This window comes from Strix uralensis, chromosome 13 (genome assembly GCF_047716275.1).
Source record: "Strix uralensis isolate ZFMK-TIS-50842 chromosome 13, bStrUra1, whole genome shotgun sequence".
Taxonomy (NCBI): Eukaryota; Metazoa; Chordata; class Aves; order Strigiformes; family Strigidae; genus Strix; species Strix uralensis.
In genome coordinates this window covers 15,070,513-15,089,738 of record NC_133984.1, presented here as the reverse complement: position 1 = coordinate 15,089,738, position 19,226 = coordinate 15,070,513, and the positions used below count along the sequence as shown (strand labels likewise).

At 39.4% G+C, this 19,226-nt stretch overlaps 1 long non-coding RNA gene across 2 annotated transcripts in view; it reads left to right on the top strand.

Annotated features, from left to right (window-relative positions):
- LOC141949185 (uncharacterized) overlaps positions 1–15,394 on the top strand; it is a 37,729-nt gene extending 22,335 nt beyond the window's left edge. For both annotated transcript variants that reach the window (XR_012630683.1, XR_012630682.1), the window contains 4 exons: positions 9,036–9,120; positions 9,648–9,741; positions 10,498–10,910; positions 14,720–15,394. This is a non-coding gene — a long non-coding RNA (uncharacterized LOC141949185). The remainder of the gene's footprint in view (positions 1–9,035; positions 9,121–9,647; positions 9,742–10,497; positions 10,911–14,719) is intronic.
- The last annotated feature ends 3,832 nt before the right edge of the window (positions 15,395–19,226 follow it).

Below are 19,226 nucleotides of genomic sequence, written 5' to 3'. Positions count from 1 at the left end.
AAGGTCTGATGTAACTTCCTGTGAGTCCCATCTGATACCACTTCCTTTTGATCCCATCAAAGCTGCTTTATGATGACTGGAGGGACTGCTGCAGAGTTTCCAAAGTTCAGTTTCTTGTCTGACCACTATAGACCCCAACTGTCTGGAAAATCAAAACCGCCTCTGGAGAGAGTCTCTTTGCCTGTTGGAAAGTAGCAGAGAACAGCAGCTATATTTAAACTTTAATAAAGGTCTTTTGAGCAGTATTAGGTGTTTATGGAATGTCTGTGATAGTACATAGTATTAAAGTACATGTTAACATTATTACTACTGCATTTCAAGCAAGGGGGACGATACTGCAATTTTTAATGAAGTGCTTATGGCTTTGTTGATTGCAGGAGTGTCCAGCTCCCTGTGCTATGGGACTGCAGAGTTCTTGAAGAGGTGGTGCTTAGCTTGGGTCTGCATGTTCAGGCTGATCTGGCTGAGTCTGAGATTATTGACTGCTGAAATCTTGCCTTCGATCTTGCAAGATTTGAGTAGAAGATGGCAGAAATCTTGCAGGAGTAACTTTGTCATTCACGGATGGTCCTGTCAGCTTGGGATGAGGTTTATTAAGACAAGACTCTGGTTTGGCCATGCTGGAATCAGATCTGGGTTTCTTCTGAATAGAGGTCTGGATAAATCAAAACCAAAGAAGCATGATACTTGGTTTTGAGAATTTAAATCCAGATTGTTCATCACCCAGTTTTCAAGAGGTTCAGATCTGAGGGTTGGATTTCAGGAAATTTTCGTTTAGGGAGTGACTGTTTAAAGAGTTGCAAGAGCCCTAGAAACCAGAGTTCTTTGTTCATAAGCCATGCACAGTGCAGACAACAGCAATAGCAGTAATCTGTTTCCCCATGAATTGCAAACAAGCTTAACCCTGAGTTGGAAAGACCATACTCTGGAGAGGTGAAAGGAAATTCAATATTTGAGCTAAGTGTGTTCTGACTTCCTTGGAAGAAAGACTGCCAACTGTACAAAGTTATGATGATGATGTGACAAGGACCTATCGTCCACTGAGGCCTCCATGAGCCAATGACGTTCATGGAGGACGGCAAAATAAGCAGTCCCACAGGGTGGGGGGCATGGAGGTAAGTGGTAGGCCTTTATTATTCTTATCCCTGCTGTGCTTGGATGCCTTGGAGAGCTTCAAGGTAAAACTTTTGATGTCTCTTTTACAATGATGTGTTTCTCTACATATTTTTAAATATCTGGTTCCAATGGTACTAAAAATTTGCTGTGACTGAGAACTTTTCCAGTGCAAAGTACTTGTTAAAATGTAACACGTGTCCAGACCAGACTTGAATAGAGATTGTACTATTCTTCAAATTATATTGAAAGTTTGGCAATTTTCTTGAGCTTACAATGTAACTTTCCATTGAAGTCTAATTATAGACTTAAAAGCAAAACGTCTTTCCTGTTTTATAAAGAATAATATTGACCTTTACCAAGTCCAATCTCTATTTTTGAAGTTGGATATTTAGGGATGTGTTGCTATTTGGGTTTTTTTTTTCTTCTTTCTTTTCAACAAGTGATTCTAAAAAACAGTGTCATCTTTTCCAACCTGTCTTCTGAGCAGTACCATTTCTGTTTGTCAGCCCAAGCTTCATCATAGTCTGATAAATGTTCCTGCTGGACTATTTATGTTACCTTTCTATGTGCTGCATTTTTGTCTCCCTTGGTGTGGGTCTTGTCTTTTTATTCTTACAGTATGTTATTTGGTCCAGGCCTCTGTTTGTCTTCCCCAGCTGGAGGTGGATGTTGCATAGGACAACTATTTACGAATCTTTCTTTTCTGTTTGAGGGAATTTTCCTACAGTAACAAGCAGATGGCATTTTCTGATAAAGGGAGGGTCCTCTCTCTTCTCTTGATACCAATATTGTCCTCTCAGTCAGCCATTTGGAGTTTGAGAGTGGAAATGTTGCTTTTTATTTACATATTTCTAATAGTCTTAATGCAGCTACCAGTGATGTCAATCTGTTTAATTCAGTGAAATCTCTGGGTCCTTAGCACTGCTGGGACATAGGTTACTAACCCAAAGCTGTATTTGGAAACATTTATGTCAACTTTTTTGTGCCTGAGCTTATCCATTATACAAATTAATATGATATAATGCTACATAAATAACTGTGTCATCAGGCAGAAGAACCTGCATTTGCAATATGTTCTCAGTATTTGTGACTCTTTTGTTGAAAGACTACAAGATTAAATGAAAGTATTATGGGGGAAATGGTGTGCATTGCTGCTTTTATTCATTACTCTTTCACATATTTTCCTAATGACAGTGGTTTTAACTCAAAAGCTGACTGATTTCATTTGTTCAAGGAGATTATTCTCACTCTGTCATTTGTGGAATACAGGTGTGTTCCTGAAAAGTCTTAAATGTCTTTCTTGAGCAGCTTCACTGCCTTCAGCTTCTTGCAGGACTGGGCCTACAGTTTATTACTGATAACCCAGATATATTGCTTGTTGACCCCCTACTTGTAGGAGATATTCTGTGGAAAAATGCTTTATTTGATTCTGAGGATCTTCACAAAATTCTTTCTGTTCAAGTTTAGATTATTATTTTATGGTTTTCCTTTATAAGTGAGATTTATACTGTGCAACTGTGTCCAATCAGTGCAAGAGCTCAAAGCCTTTAGTACAAAATATTTTTTATGAGTGCTTAATACTGCAGATAAATTCAATCAAAAGCAGCTATTTGCATCGCTCTGTAGCAAATACCAGAGAGATTTTTCAAGGAAACCTTGTGTATGTATTTTATATTTTTCTTTTATTCATGTTTTCTTTGTTTGTCTTTCTCTACCTTAAATGTGAGAGGCCAGAAATTGTACTTTTGTTGATGCCACAGACTTTTCTTTTTGGATCTATACATTCGTAATGGCTCTTGGAGATCAATCAGAAGCAAAATCTTTGATCATAGTTATAGGAACTCAATAATTAAAGACTTATTCCTTCTGACATAATATGGCTAGATAGGTACTTGAACAGATAGATAGATCTTGAATCCGTTATACTGGTCAATAAAATGCTTTCTTGTCATGCCATAAGGTTTTGCCATTATTGAACAGGAAAAAAAGTAGGTGGAAAAAAGCAGGTGAGGAGGATAGAAAAGGAGGGCTGTGATATTTTCTTCTTAAAGAATTTATAAACGCTGGTGCAAGTCTTATCCAGCAGAAGGTATGTAAAATATTAGAGATGTTCCTTTTCTGTCGAAGTTCATTTTTTGCTCTTACAAATAGTCTATATTTGGTTTTGAAATCCTCTGTCCTGAAGGTAGCTAAGACTTGGAGAAACTCGGTCTCAGGAATCTCTATAGAACTTGTGTTTACAAAGAAATATGCAGTCTGATTTTCAAAACCAAAGGATGTCAGATCAATAGTAAAATCATGGAACAATTTGAGGCTTGGTCATCATTCCTCTTTTCTCATATGTTTGTATGCATATGTGCTATTTTGTAAAAAAAGAACTAACACCATTAGAGATTGGTGTCTTCCCTTCAGTTACAGGCTGTTATTATAATTTATTATATTGCAGTGGTACTGAGAGACCGTGATTCCCATATGCTGGGCACTGGGCAGGCAGAGGATGAAGTTAGTTTCTTCAGTGAGGGCTTAGTACTTGTTTGCTTCAGCCCTCCCTGAGGAGGAGGTGGCCTTGCTGCTCAAGTCCCCCAGAGGGGTGCAGGTTTGTATCGTCACTGGTCTTAAAGCAGTCAGGTCTCATATTCTTCACTTGCCGGTAACCTAGAAAATTTACCTAACTAAATGGGTTAGGCTGCAAACATGTTGAGAGTGACTTCTGAGGGCATGTGAATGAATATGGGGTGTGTGTGTGTGTGTGTGTTTGTCTGCATGAATCCTAAAATCATGCTGAGAGAAAGTGTTCTATAGTATGTTCTCTTGTGTCCTCCAATGGGTGTACTCATGTCTGATTTTGATTTGAGCAGATGAATGACTTGATAGCCCATTAGCAAGCATCTGACCTACTGTGTTCCCCATTTCCCTTTCCAGCTTTGACACTCTGTATAATTTATGTAGCAATTACACTTTAGTTGTAACTCAGTTCCCAGTTTTGTTCCTTTAACAGAAATTAGTACTGAAAGGCATCGTAGTGATGGAGGGCTTGGAATAACCACCAAGCTATTTGTCTATTTAATATACATTTTTCAAAGATAGCATTTTAATGACTGAGAGAGCACAATAGGGCTAACTGTACTTCAGAAGTTCAGCGCTGGTTTTCAGACTCTTCAAATTTCAGGCTGCATCGTCAACGCTGAGTGATACCGCTAAAGAACTGTGAAATGGAGAGCTACCCTGTGCCCCCCTCCCTATACCCCTTGAAAAATAAAAAGCAGGGGAGAAAAACAATGCTACTCTGACTTATTTATCTTTATCCAGTTCCTCTGTCAGTAAGGGGATGAAGCGAAAAATTCAGAACAAAGTAACTTAAAAAATCAAAGGATTAAAACCCCATGTATGTGATCCTGATGAATTGGATGATTCAGAAGATGTTAACCAGAGCAACAGCTGTAATGGAAGGAGAGCCTGTAACAAACAGGTTTTCTGATTTATCAGGGTAATCAAGCATAGAAGTGGGCAGGCACTGGGTGGTACAGAATACCAACATTTTTTTTGTGCTGCCTGGGAGATATATTTGAACCTCTAGGGAAGAATTGCCCCCTCCCCCTTAATTCCCCTGAAGATTTTTTTTTTTCCTTTTCCTGAAAATGAAAGCAGGGAACGAGCATGTCCCTGAATCTCATTTTAAATCTTCCTAAGTTTAAAATGGTTACTGCTTGTTTATTACTGTTGGTAGTGTAACTACCCTCACAGAAGACTAGTCCTGCTTGTTGAGGACTCCTTTCCTTAACTTAAGGGAGGTAATAAGTAAAGGAAAATGAACAAATATAAATCTAGAGATGCTGGGCTGCTTAGAGATATGCAACAAGTGCCCTATGCTGTTTTCAGTGTGCTTTAGTTTTGTAGCAACTAATCATCTCTGGATTGAAGACTTTTAAGAAAAGAACCCACCCTAGAATAACTCCTAACCCATCTCTAATGTTATTTTTCTTGCCTGCTAGTGCAATGTCCCAATCTCTCTTTCATGTGTAAAATCAACGGGAACACGATGCAGACGAAGTTTAACATGACTTGACTGTGCTCATGTTCTTAGAGATAACAATCTGTGTTCAGTGTTGGACTGAGGCTTTCATCAAGTTTTGTCCCTTATAATACACATTACATTTTAACATGTTTTGCAAGTTTTCACCCAGGGAGCATGCCCTGCAGTACAGGCTTTATAGTGATACTCCCTGGAATCTCTAAAGTGGTGTATTTGCTGAAAAATACCAAGTCTTGGTATTTATCAGTTTGGGAGTTTTCTCATGCAGAGCTGTTTTTCTTCTTGAGATCCCTGAAGAGAAGTCCTGTCTAGCATTGACCGGGCATTTTGAGCTTATAGATGACTGGTTACATCATCTATTTGTTCCTCTTTATTAACTCTGGGTATTTTCTAAGGTCAGCCCAACAGCATGAAGTGCTCGCCTCAGTTTCCATTGAGGTGATCTGAGTCCCATTCACACAGCACCTTGCAAAGCTGCCTCTGTGCAACACCGGCCATAAGTAATCAACGTATGTAAATTCCAGCCACTTGTGACTGAAAGGAAGAAAGCATTCAGTTATGTCTCCCTAAACTTTTATTTTCATCAGTATCACTATTTTTTTTTCCTTAGTCTTATGATCTTTCTCAGTAGCGCTTTTGTCTGTTATATGTTTGTTAAGAAAATAATTCTTGTTTGCTTGTTCCAAGAAGAAAGAACTTCACTGCACACATGGGATAACATTTGTTTGATTTCCTGATGTGGTTCCTGAAGCCAGAGTGTGAAAATGTTGATATAGCCTCTTGAGATGATTATCACAGGGAAGTAGTCTTTTCTATTGTGTATGCATACAATTGCCCAGATTTACTTAAATTTTTAACTTATCATTATTATTTTAGTATTATAGGCCCCTTAGAACAGGGTTTTAGTGGTGGAATTCTTTGTTGTTGTTGTTGTTTTTAACAAGATGCATGGTGTGGTGGTCAATAATTTCTCTGCAAGTGTTTCAACAAAGCTGTTAACGAGTTGTGAGTTTGCCAAGTGAGTTGAATACTGCTTCTCTTCCCTAACTGGATGCAAGTTCAAAACCACTGCCTGTTCTTAGCTTTTACCATTTGCTATTTCTGCTGCTGAGTTTGCTGCAGTTAGTAGTGTGAGATTAATTTTTCTGTTAGTGAAGCAGTGCCTGATAGTCCAGTCACAGGTTGAGAAGCCATTCCATTAGGCTGAATTCAGTATCTACTTAAATGAGAAACCTCTCAAAAATAATATTGGAATCATATCGCAGAGCATTCAAACAAGCAAAAGAAATAAAAAACAAATTAAGAAAACAGACTGCCTTCTGTGCCTTCAGGTGAAGCAAATCTGGGCTCCAGTAAATATTTTCCCCGAGTTTGTCATTTCATAGCTGAGTGACTCCTGACAGAACCACCTGTTTGCCAGCTTTTTACCAGCCCCAAGCTACTCCTTTCTTCCTTGAGTCTCCCTAAAATTTTCCTGCTTTGAGCACCCCCAAGTCAAAGCCCCTGAAACTACTGTGGTTGCCTGCCTGGCTACAGTTGCTGTATCCCTTTTTCCCTCCCATGCTGATGTTAGCACTAGCTCTTTCCATCTTGTTGGCCATTCTGGTCAACTGAGTCCACCTATTTGTTCACCTTTCACCGCAGAAAGCAATTCTGCATCTTCTGGGGCATTGCTCTGGTAGCAGTTTAACAATTAGCTCTGGTAGCAATTTAAGAAAACCTGGACGCCAGCTGGGACTTCCAAGGAAGAAAAATAAGATGTGTCTGAGAGAAAACAGGTGCACCACAGCTCTGGGTTTGGTGAGCTCTAACAATACATCTGATGAAGCAGCAAAAATATTTTGGGTAACCTTAAGAAAAGCTGTCTCCTGCACTACATTATCATTAGTAATGGCACATTCCTGGTTTCAGTAAGTATATCAAGGATGTTTATTTTAAGGAGAAAGGGCACAGTTTATTTTGCACAGAACATGTTTGGGAATGTTTGTCATGATGTGTCAGTGACAATCCAAAAGACCTGGTGTTGCCCTTTTTGCATATCACTGACTCCCTTGGCTCCCATCAGTTTGCATTCTTGGTATTGAACATGTCTCCCCCAGTGAAATGTTGATAATATTTTTAACAAAAAGAGCCTTCATATAATTGATATCTGCAAGAAACTGAGCTCCAAAAGCATGTTTTAACCTGTGTATTTTGTAAACACAGCATGAAAAATTCACAGAGAATTTCTGTTACATCCTGAGGCAACTGTGAGTCTTTTCCAAAGTAAAGGCTAGGGAGCTATATGGTGTATAAGGAAGAGAAATTGAACAAAGAGAAGTCGGATGGGAATGTACAAGTAGAGCTTACAATTAGTATGTCTTGTGCACCCAGAAAAAATGTTTATTCTGCTGTGGCTACAAGACTACCTCATGGAGGCACAGTATATACTGTCAAAAGGTTTTATACTGGTTTAGGGACTTTACCTTCCTGAACAGCAGAAGTTACGCTGACATGGACTCTGTTGCTAGCACAGATAATATCAGTCCATGGAGTCCCACCAATGTAACAGCGTCAGCTACAGGATGTGCATTTTCCATGCCCTGAGCTGACCTTGGGTGTGCAAAACTTTGGCAAAGCTTTACAGTGTAGACATGGCCTAAGGCAGCTAGAATTTGCCAAACGTAGTGTTTAATGAGACAGCCAAATGAGTGTAATACACAGCAGGTTCAGTAAAGCCCCTAAGGGCTGGGGTCCTAGGAATGTTCTGTGATGTAGCAAAATAAGCTGGTGATCCTTTTCATCCACCTCCCTGGTTAGACTGAGCCTGGCTTCTCAGGGGATGCAGTAGGGAGAGGCTCACAGCACGGGGAAGCTGACAGAGCTGCTTTTCTCTTGAGGCATTTAATGGTGCCTCTCTGCGATGATCAGGCACAGTCCTGTTCTGGTACACGGAGAACAGCAGTGTCTTCAGTCCAATATGGCCAAGAGAAAGGGCCACAAAACCCTGCTGTACCTGAAGTGGTTTGCAACTTCAATTCTGTTGTGGTTTGGTGTTTTTTAATAATTGGGTTTTGGTTCTTTTTTTTTTTTTTTTTTTTTTGAAAAGAAGTGTCCAAGTTCAACAAGACCCTAGGAACTTCTGTCTCCCTTAGCAGTAGGATTCTCTCTGGGACAGTGAAGAAAATTGGTGGGGCTGGTAACTGTCAGCACCTGCTTTTTCACTATTGAGGGCATGCTTTCTATGTGATTACTCTTGCTGCACATTGCTTAGAAGCATACATGTGGCATACAGAGCGATGTAGACCCAGTGCAGAGCCAGGCAAAGGGCATGTGGTATCACGGAAGAGAGCTGTCTCGGCAAGGGGGGTGGTGTGGGCAGAGAGAGGGAACACTAGTGCAGAGGACCACATCCAGGCGAGTACTACAAACTCCCTTGTTACGAGCTCCTGGTATAGGATATTTTATGTGGGATCCCAAAATTTTGGCAGTGTAATTTGGTGCCACTGGGGAACAATCCAGTATGTAATTTTTTTGTTACAAACATGGCTATTCTGAAAAGTGTATTTACTGGTTTGAACAGGTTTAATCTCAAGTACCTGAGGTACAGTAGTTGCATATTATTGTATTCCCCTAAAATGCTCTGATACCATAATTACAAATTCTGTACCTCTCTGGGTAAGTTAACCTGCATCTCTGCACAAATGAGTGCACCATGTCATACAAACACACGGTTCAAACATGCCTGTTGCCTTGTAATTCTCAACGTTTCTACAACTGGAAATATGAGAAAAAACTACCAAGTGGATTTCTAAAGGTTTCTGATGGACAAGAGAAGTTTTTGTGGGAGGGTCTTTTTTGTCTTCTTTTTGTTTTAAAAGGCAAATCCTTTTATGTTGTCTGATAGAAAAGCTGCTCATCGATCTTGTGGTTTGTGGTTGAGGACCAGAACCTATTGATCTGTACACCGGAAGGAAGGCACTGATCACTGGGTAAGGCTTTCCTGTGTTTAGCACCTGCTGGTAGATGCAGTACCTTTTCAATGTCTCAGAAAATGACACTTGATTGAATTTTCTTTCATTTCTAGATAAAGTTATTTTCTCCTTTCACACAGCTTTTTCTTTTTTAGATTGATTTAATCATAGGTTAGAACCATTAGAAACAGATGGTTCAAGAGACCTCCTGGATGTGCATCAGACCACACCCAGCAGGTTTGTCTGTCTTTTGCTGGCAAAAGTTTAAACTGCAAGGAGAACCTAATGGGAATGCTAAGAGTTGCAGTTCTAAACACTGAGCTCTCCAAGCAAAATCTCTTTGAACGTGAGAGAAATTAGTTCTATTTCATCAAGGAGATAAGAAAATAAACATGATCATTCCTTGGCTCTGAAATGCTTTTTATTCAACAAAGTAATCTCTGTTTAGAAAGACATTTAGAGCTAGCCTTCTTGACAGTAGCTTGCTCTCTGACACTCATCTTTAGATTGTAAGAAATAATAGACTAATGCTGTTTGTTTTGTAGAATTTGGAAATATGTTGAGAGATGACACTGTGAGACAACCAGAAGCCAGAAGGAAGCCCTGGAGGATGGTAGCACAGCCCTACAATAGGCTAAGGTATACACTAAGGCAGGGGGGAGGAAGATTGAAGTCTGAAGTGCTGCTTGTTTGGCTCCCCCTTCTCCCATTTCTGCTCTGTGAGCACAACCTAAAACAGATCCCCTGCTGATACGGAGGTCACACAGTTTATTTCTGTCACACTCACGTGGTCTTGCCAATAACAGGGGAGCATGAATCAGAAGCTTATTTTAAAACCAAAAATACATGGTGTCACTTTGTATTATGATAGCATCCAGTTAGGATCAGGGCTTCATTTATTACATGCTGAATCTCTTATAAGTTGAACATGTTGTGTTGTTGATCCTCTGAGAAATTTCAACCCAAGATGCAACAAGCTGTAGGAGGAGAAGGGAGGGTAAAGGAGCTGAAATGTTGGGTGGTCTGCATAATGGTAGAAAGGAGACAAAAGGCTATATGCTAAAAACTGTCACTTATAACTATTTAGGCAAGTAACTGAAAGATAAGACTTGGAACAGAGGAAAAGACCTTCTTTGTTTAACTAAACACTAAAGACATCTGAAAGATCTTGAGTTGATGTGGGGCTCGGGTGGGAGGAGGCAGGACAGGCAGGTGAGCAGATTAATGGCATTGTTGCAGCTTGCCCATATAGTATTCGGGCTCTGTATTTCCTCAACTGTATTTATTTGGTGGAATATTGTTGATACAAGCTTGGTCTGGAAAAATAAAATCAACTTATTTGAAAAGGTCGGCTTCATGAGAATTACATTATTTTGTGCCCCCACTGTTTTTCAGGGCTGGTGACCTATATGTGAAAGCGTGACTAACAGCAGTTGTGACTGCAAATCAAACTGGAGAAGAAATGAAGAAACGCCTCATGCTGAGGATGTAAGATGGGGAAGAGAGAGAATGAAACTAGTTTGTTGCATAGTGCAAAAATGTCTCTCTTTGTCACATCTTCCACTTATTAAAGGCAATATTGTTCTCTCCGGGCACTCAAATGAAAACTCAGAAATGAAAAGTCAGAAAGGCATTAAGTGATCTGTGCGTGGATGCTTAATCAGAATCATAAATTTATAAAACTCTGGCTAATGATATTCTCCTTCAGCCTGAGCACTTCTACTGGAACAGGAGAAGGATATTCAGAATCTTCCTGTCTCCTGGAAAGTCCATGGATTTGGAGGCAGTATCATGGAAACCTTGGTTAGGTATGTAGTATTCAGTAACTTCACAGATGAGGTTCCAGGAAACCTTTACAGCTTTTGTAATAAAAATAGCATTGTATATGACTTTGTTTATGGTGGGGCCCCACAGTGAATTGTTTGGGTTTTGTCTGTAAAATTTCTAGCCAGTTGGTCTTGCAAAGAACAAGTGTAAGTTGGAGCCTTACAGCATTTAAACTCTACAAGAAGGAACTAATGTTTTAAGAGAAATCATATTTTGGGCCCAGCAAGTTTGATATTGACTAGTGCTGCCAGAGTTTTTAGTATTATCGAATTCAGCAATCTTTTCCATCAAATTCCAGAATCATCTGGAACATTCCCTCTTATGTGAAATACACACTTGTAAGCTGCCAGGTGATTAACAATGTTTGCTGAGATGTGAGGGTGTCTCAGGAGACTCTGCTTTGTTTTGCTACTGTAATTTCCAGTAAAGATTTGGTCAAGACTTGAAACTGTCTCAAATGATGTATTTTGCAGCTTTAAGTTAAAATTCAGACCTGCCAAAAGGTTCTTGATTGTTAGTTTTTCTGGCTGAAACCACCTAATTTTTCCACTGTGCTTTGTACATCTAGTTATGGATGACCATTTTATCTTTCTGGCTTCAGAAAAGACAAACACTGTATCACTTCCTCAGTGTGAGGGGAAAAAAAGCCTACTAAAATATTAGTAAGAATTTTCAAAGGATTACAAATTAATCAGATATTGTACAAATAAACAGTGGAAGTGTAGGCCCTAGTGAGATTTGCAGCCTAAAAGAGACAAGCTATTGCTTATGTTTAAAGGAAAGGGTAGAGGTGGAGAAATTAATGGTTTTGAGGAGGAATCTAAATTAAGAGGGCATTTGGGAGACAGAATGAAAGACTAATCAAGCATAAAGAGCAGCAAAAACTCAGTCACCAAATAAAGCAGGGAAGAAATGGGAAGACCATAAGAAATAAAAATTGAAATGAAACCAAGGATACCTGGACCCTGTAAGTGATATCAGAAAGACTGTTAGCTAATAGTGTGAATTCGTTAGCAATTTATTGCAGATTCAGGGTATCATTGTGAAATGACTAAGTGTTCTTTTCAAGTTGTGAGCCACATGTAGCACCAGTGCAGCACCTGCTAATTTTGTTAATGCGAGGGGATGCCTAAATGGTGTTGGGTCTTCAGCATTTTAAGCTATGCAACCCTCACTGTTCTGGTTCATACGGTTCTGCAGAAATTGTAGTGGTCCCATGGGCACAATCAATAACCGTGCCTGCAGTGTTTTAGCTGTCAGCATATGGGGTCCACTGAGTACCTGAGATATTTTGCAGTGGAACTATTTTGATTTCAATGTTGTTTATACCATACTTTCAAAATCACTTGGAAAAGTTTCTGAGTATATGCATGTTCTGCTTTTGTGGAATAAATAAATGTGCATGGGAAGCAGTGGAAAACTGCAGTTGTTGTAAACGTGACTAGAGGGTGAACTGCAACAATGTTTGTTTCACTGACCCAGAACCATGATCACCAACCAACACTGATAAATATGTAAGTGTGTGTGTGCATGTGTGTGCAAGGGCATGCATATATATTTAGACATTTATAGTGAAACTCTAATGGAAACAGCATAAATGTCATAATTAATGACTCTAGCATACTATACAGTCTTCTTTCAGGTAAAAAACTATCATTTATGTGTCTCCATTGTGTATGTATACTTATGTATAATACATTACATAGAATGGATATTTTTCATGGTGGTAAGCCATTCCTTTTAAGTCCTTAAATTTTCTAAACTGTAAAGTGTAATTAATAATAAGTGGAAGTTTTGTTTTCATGATAGGAAGCTTTTATTATTCTTTTTTTTTTTTTTTTCTGTTCCAAGATATGTTTCATTTGTTTTGTATGTTACAAAAAACAGACAAATGGTCTTATGAAGTGTGAGCAGAGATGGCTCTGTGGATTTCTGTAAGAAAAAGAATATGAACAAACAAAAACCTCTGCACTGGTAGCTGAATGGAAAACTTATTAGAAGAATAATTTTAGCTATGATTTTTGAAAATGTGAAAAACTAGGCCAGTATTTGGATTTTCAAAATCAAGTTAGTAAAAGTAGTTAAATCATTTAGTCACTTCTACCTTTTCACAGCTGAAACACAGTTAAACAGATTTAAACATTATTTATAGAAAATAAATGCATTTGGAATGAAAAACATCAGATGCCTTTTTAACATTGCTGCTTTCTAAGCTATGTAAATGCAGGTTTATGAAGAAATGATGACTGATACCAGTAATTTCAAGAACGATTTCTTCTATGTAGTATCCTTCAGCTGGAGACAGTAATGTTTTTCATTCTTTTTCTAGTTATAGCATGGTTTTGTGTTTTAACTGTGCAGCGTATGAATTACCTTGCCCTAACTGAAATGCATGTATGTGATGCAGCATTGGCACAGTAAACACCCATGTGTATATAAATTGTACACCAAATAAGAGTAATTCTTCAGAGTAGTATTAAGATATGACCTCATTCTGATGCTGCACAGAGATTATTTGTGTCATAGTATTAGCAACTTGTGAAGAAAGGTGCAAAGGCAGCACGAAGGCTGACAGGTCTCACTCTTTACACACTAGTTAGAATTTGGAGATTCCCCATATGAAGCAGATCACATATGCAGGAAACTTTCCTGTATATGAATGAAACTTTTTATTGTTTCTTGTTTAGACTTAGGTATTCAAGAGATTAGTTACTGTGAGGAGACCTTAAGAAAATGACATTGAAAAGACAACTAAATTTGCTTGAAGAAGAGTGACAACATGAATTAGGAAGGAACAAATTCCTAAAATTTTGTTGAAGTGCTGCAATGCCAGATAGCCTCCCAGAACAAACATGGACAGCAGACAAAGTGACATGAAAGTCAGATGAACTGAGGAAGCACCTCAAATAGATCCTCCATGAGAAGAGCCAGTTTAGTTTTCCAAGTCAGCAAGCTACATAAAGCTGTCGGCAGCCTTCGTTACACAACCTAGGCAAGTGATACTGTAGTCTCTTGGGCGTGAGCCAGTATGGAGAGGTGCGATGTAGTAATCTTGCACTGGCAGGAGTAGGAAGAGATGCACCAATTGACCTAGTAGGTATTTCCCCTACTCATCAAAAAGAAATAGGCACAGACAAGCCACAGGGAGCACTATGCCACTAAACAGCCTTCTGTCTAGTTATAGTGTCTCACCTTCTATTTTAAGTGTCTCATGAAAGTGCTAAGGAAAAGCAATATAAAAGAGAAAGAATGTAAATATTATGGTTCAGGGCTATCAGCCCCAGTCCAAGTGCAAAAACCTGCCTTTCAGTGAAAGCTTTGAGGGGCTTCTAGTTCAAAGGATTTCAGAGATGTGGAGAGGCAGCTATGTACATTACTTTCTTCTTCTCTATCGGTTACCCCTTATTGATGGCAGATAAGTTAAACCAAGGAAGAGCTTCCCTCCTAAGCAGTTCTGAGAGGACAAAAATACTGGCATGGGAAAGAGCAGCTACAAGGTGGTAAATACTTTTTCAAAAGACAGGATAATTTTTCTGCTGAGGCTGGAAGTGTCAATGTTGAAACAGCTTTTCCTTGTGTCTCAGACCACCTGATGCAATCGGCTATTTCAGTGCATAATAAAATAGGAAAAAACCCCACAGTTTTAAGGCTTTATTTTAGGACGGCTTTCTGCTCTTCATAAATGTAGTGATCTTATTGTGGTTTTATCTTTCAGGATTAAAGGACTACTGGCAGATATCTTGGGACTAAAATGCGGCTTAGACTTTGCTTTTTGTTTTGCTTTTTACAGAGTCTGATGTGAATGGGAATATCTGTGAGCTGGAAAATCTATCCACAGACCCCTGGAAACTGCATATTTTTATTTAAACTTGATCCTGCTGTGTTTAGTGTCAGAGCTAAAAAGTAAACCTGGTATGAACAGAAAGTGAAGCAGAAAACTACAATTTGGCTTCCCCAAATCAACAAACGGCAAAATCAAGTGAGATACTGAATGTAAAAAGTGAATGCTTAAAATGTTTGGGGCTTAATCACAATTTTTATTGTTAAGGACTTTTAAAACTACACTGTTTGCTACAATAGCATTATATGTATCTACAGACTGAAATCACCCTGCATATATTCTGGTCAATTATTTCTTTGCTAAAGCAGCATAAGTTCAAAGATATTGTTACTTTTCTGATTTATTTCTCTCATCTGGGTTTGCATAAGCTCTCTGTGTTGACAATATTAAAATGCTTTCTAATTTGTGATTAGTGTGTGGTAGCAAGGGGAAGGAAGAGTTGGCATGGATAGCTCTTAATAAGTAGGTATGTGTTTCTTTTTTATCTCTCAGCCAGGGCTTTGTCAGAGTGGAGGAGCTGAGATTGGTTAATACTCAGACAGGCTGTTGATGTTCCAGTCTGGTTTTCTAATTTAGAAGCGCTACTGGATGACAAATGGTAGGAATAATTGTAAATTCTATGTGAAAAAAATAAAATGGAAGTCCTTGAGGCTGTAAGAAAAGGTCTAAAGTAGTCCTTTAAAAGCTAGAACAGCTTCAGAAATTATTATAGTCCCAGTTTGAGTGTTATGCTTATATTTCAAGTGAATATTTTTCTCACTGATTCACTGTTTAAACTCACCTTATGATACTCATTTGCCATCTAGTTTGAATCAAGGAAATGAAAAAGACTGAATGGTAATCAGTGAGCTACCCTTGAAAAAAATACAGTATTGACAGACTGAACAAAGCCAGCAAGAACAGATGAATTCTTTATTTGCAGTTTCAGAATTTTTGTTATTGTTGAGAGGTTCTGAGATTATAAGAAAACTAAGTAGACTCTGTACTGCTTTCTGAGTGCTTTAGATACTGTCATTCCTTCCTCCAGTGATTCCTTCTTTCAGCTTCTGCCACCTTCTCTCCCTAAAAACAATACACAAAAAAATAGTATATAAAAATTATAAATTTCACAGGCTGACCAGGTCTTATCCTGTGATCATGTTGTGTCATCTGCTGGCTGTCTTCATCTGCCTGTGCTCTTATTCTTCATTCTGCTGCAGAGTACCCCCATATACAGTTGGCACCAGAAGCTTTAGATTGAGGATTGTCCAGTTCCTCAAACAGAACAACATTGCCCTTTTGTTCCCCATGATGCATCAGATGAATAATTGACTGGGTTGGTGGTGGGACTGCTCTGTCTGTTCACTTTAGCTCCCTTCCATCCTGATCAACAGTTAAAAGTATAGATATTTCCTCTGCAGCAAAAGAATGTTTAGTCTTTTCAGAGCCCTTCTCATCTCTGGAAAGCCTTCACAGGAAAAAAGTTGAGGATGAGGGCAGATAATGGCAATACAGCTTTGGGGTCTTATCATACTCTTGTTTCTCCTCTCCTCTCCTCTCCTCTCCTCTCCTCTCCTCTCCTCTCCTCTCCGCTCCGCTCCGCTCCTCTCCGCTCCTCTCCTCTCCTCTCCTCTCCTCTCCTCTCCTCTCCTCTCCTCTCCTCTCCTCTCCTCTCCTCTCCTCTCCTCTCCTCTCCTCTCCTCTCCTCTCCTCTCCTCTCCTCTCCTCTCCGCTCCTCTCCGCTCCTCTCCGCTCCTCTCCTCTCCTCTCCGCTCCTCTCCGCTCCTCTCCGCTCCTCTCCGCTCCTCTCCGCTCCCCTTGCTCCTCACTCCTCTCCTCTTCCCCCCCCCCTTTTTTTTTCTCCTTATTTTTTTCCCTGTGCAGTTTGCATTGTGAGGAACATGGAAGATTTATTAGGAAATCTGTAGCCAGAGTGCCCTACTACTTCACCACAGACTTTTAAAAGCTTGTTCTCTTCCCTTATCCGTAAAAGTAAAGGTGATCTTAGTTTACCTTGCTTCTCAGCTAACCTGGCCACCTCAGTATTTGAAAAGTACCAAGTTCATTTGAAAAACATTAAGTCCTGCAATAGATTACATTGGAAGAGGGGCTAACTGGGCTGGAGATAAGGGGGGACTCTGAGCAATCTTAATTGATGGAAGGAGATGATAGGGAAGGAAAAACTCTGCCTACTGAAATGCCATGTACCTACGACCAGTCCTGTGTAAACTGTCAGAGCTCCCAAGTACTGGCTTTTATACTGTACTTCAAGTGAGACCAAAGGATGGAAAACTGGTTGTCTGAGTTATTTTGAGGTTTTTATTATGTTCAGGGATTAATTTGGATGACAACAATGGTGTTTTTAGTGCAACAAGTAGAATTAAATAAGCAGTCTGGCAGAAGATCTGAGAAGCAGAAGGTGAAAATAAATAAAATGGAGCAGTGAAGAATGCAGAAAGAAACAGAAAGTGTTCAAAGGCATGTAAACGCAATGAAGGCTGAAGCCAAATTCATATGCAAACATCTAAGGTACAAATCATCTTCGCTCCTTTTTTCCTTCCCCTGACGATGTGCATATACAGCCCCTGCCCCCTCTTGCGTTTACTCTTATGACAGAATTTAAGCGATGGAACAGAGGAAAAAGGAGGCAGATGTGACTATGTGGGAAGTTGCTTTGCCACTCAGTTGTGTATGGGAACCACATCTTTTTATGTAGTTTGTGGGAGGGGGATTTATTCTTTCAGCATTTTGAGAAAGACTTATGATTCCACCTGGATTTATACACAATAGCTTTCCTGTCTGTACTCTTTATCTTTCTTTGAGAGCTCTTTGACTAAGTTATTTTCCTCCTGGGATGTATAAAGTATGCTCTCACCTACACTGGGATAAGAGACTCTTGAATACAAAGGCCTCTGCTGAAGGCCTTCTGCAAGTATTGTCCATTCCCATCAAATTTCACCTGGAGCTCATATGTAGGGCCTTACTCAGGTTGGGTCATGTGGTAGGGCATTATAAACTCAAAATGCTGTAGCTGTGTGCTATTATACTCATTATAGGCAGTTCACACCAAGGCTCTAAACTAGCAAGTCATTTAAGCTTTTTAATTGTAATGATTTCTAAGTCATCTCACTGAAGTCAGTGGTACAGTGCCTGAGCTTAAAGCTGAAATCATGCTGAAGTGCTTTGCTGGCTTAAAGCCCAAGATGGCTTTCAGTGTATTATAGGCAGCCTTTCCTGGGATGATGGTGAATTAGAATTGTGCTAAAGCATTTCCAGCAAGATGAAAAATCACCTCACATCTAAAGGTTTTATTGCTTTTTCCACTTTCTATGAATTAAAAAATGAGGCCATTTCTATGAAAAATGGTACTTGTGAATATGAAATTTCCAGAAGAAGTGGGGATCCCTTTTTTAACAGAAGTTGAATGCACAGTTAACAATCCTTTTGAAAAAAACAGCGCTATCTCTGGAAATGATTGTCCTGTGTGAAGCTTTGGACCTGCAAAATTGACTAAATGCTGTGAACTATGTCTGGTTCTAAATTAAATTTACCTTAGTGCCCCAATCCTGTACTGAGGTCTGCCCAGAGAAGGTGTGATAGGGCTTCAGAGATGCCTGTGGGTCTGCCTGTCTTGTGTTCATTTGCTGCTGGGGACCTGTGTACAATGAGGTGACGTGTATGTATTGTTCTCAGTGCCTGCTAACGGTTGTCTTCACGGTTTCTCAGTACAGAACTGCTTAGTGAGTCCATCCAAAATCCTGCTCCTAAAGAAGAGATTGGTTGGTGTTTATGGAACAGAAAGTGAGTCATAGCCAGCAGTTAACTAGTATCTGATAGTTTCTATTCTTTGCGTATTTCTCCAGACACATTTGTCCTGCTATGGGCAGGGTACTCCTGAAGAGCCATATTCTTCTGTAGTCTGTAGTTGCATAGTGAGTAATTTGAAACCATGTAATTTATTTAATGCCATTTCACTACTTAGCTTGCAGAATCTCTGTGAGAAATATTCCAGGTCCCTTGACCTTATTTTTTTCAGATTTGTTTTGAATAGCATGTCTGGAACATGTGTTTCATGTGTTATATTTCCTCTGTGGATTCATCTTTGACATTCAACGTGTGAACTTTTCTTATAATTAGTTCTGATCAGTAGAGCTAGTTCAAGTACCACTGTAGATAGTTTAACTCTGCTTTTTGTTGGCGGTCACAAAACACTTACAGGATGCAGTCCTGTAGTTGGGTGGGAAGGGGTGGAATTCTGCCCCTAACTGATTTCCTACTGAAATCAGAGGGTACTCATGCACACGTTTGTATGCCCATATCAGGTCTGCAAAGCCAGTGGTCAAGTATTTAGCAGATGCATTCCACACACAAATTTCCACAGATCCTTGGGTTTGTGCATTAGTTAGATAAATCTACCTCTCAGCTTATGAGGTTTTATTCCATGATTTCATGAGCACTTGCTTTACAAACATCTATA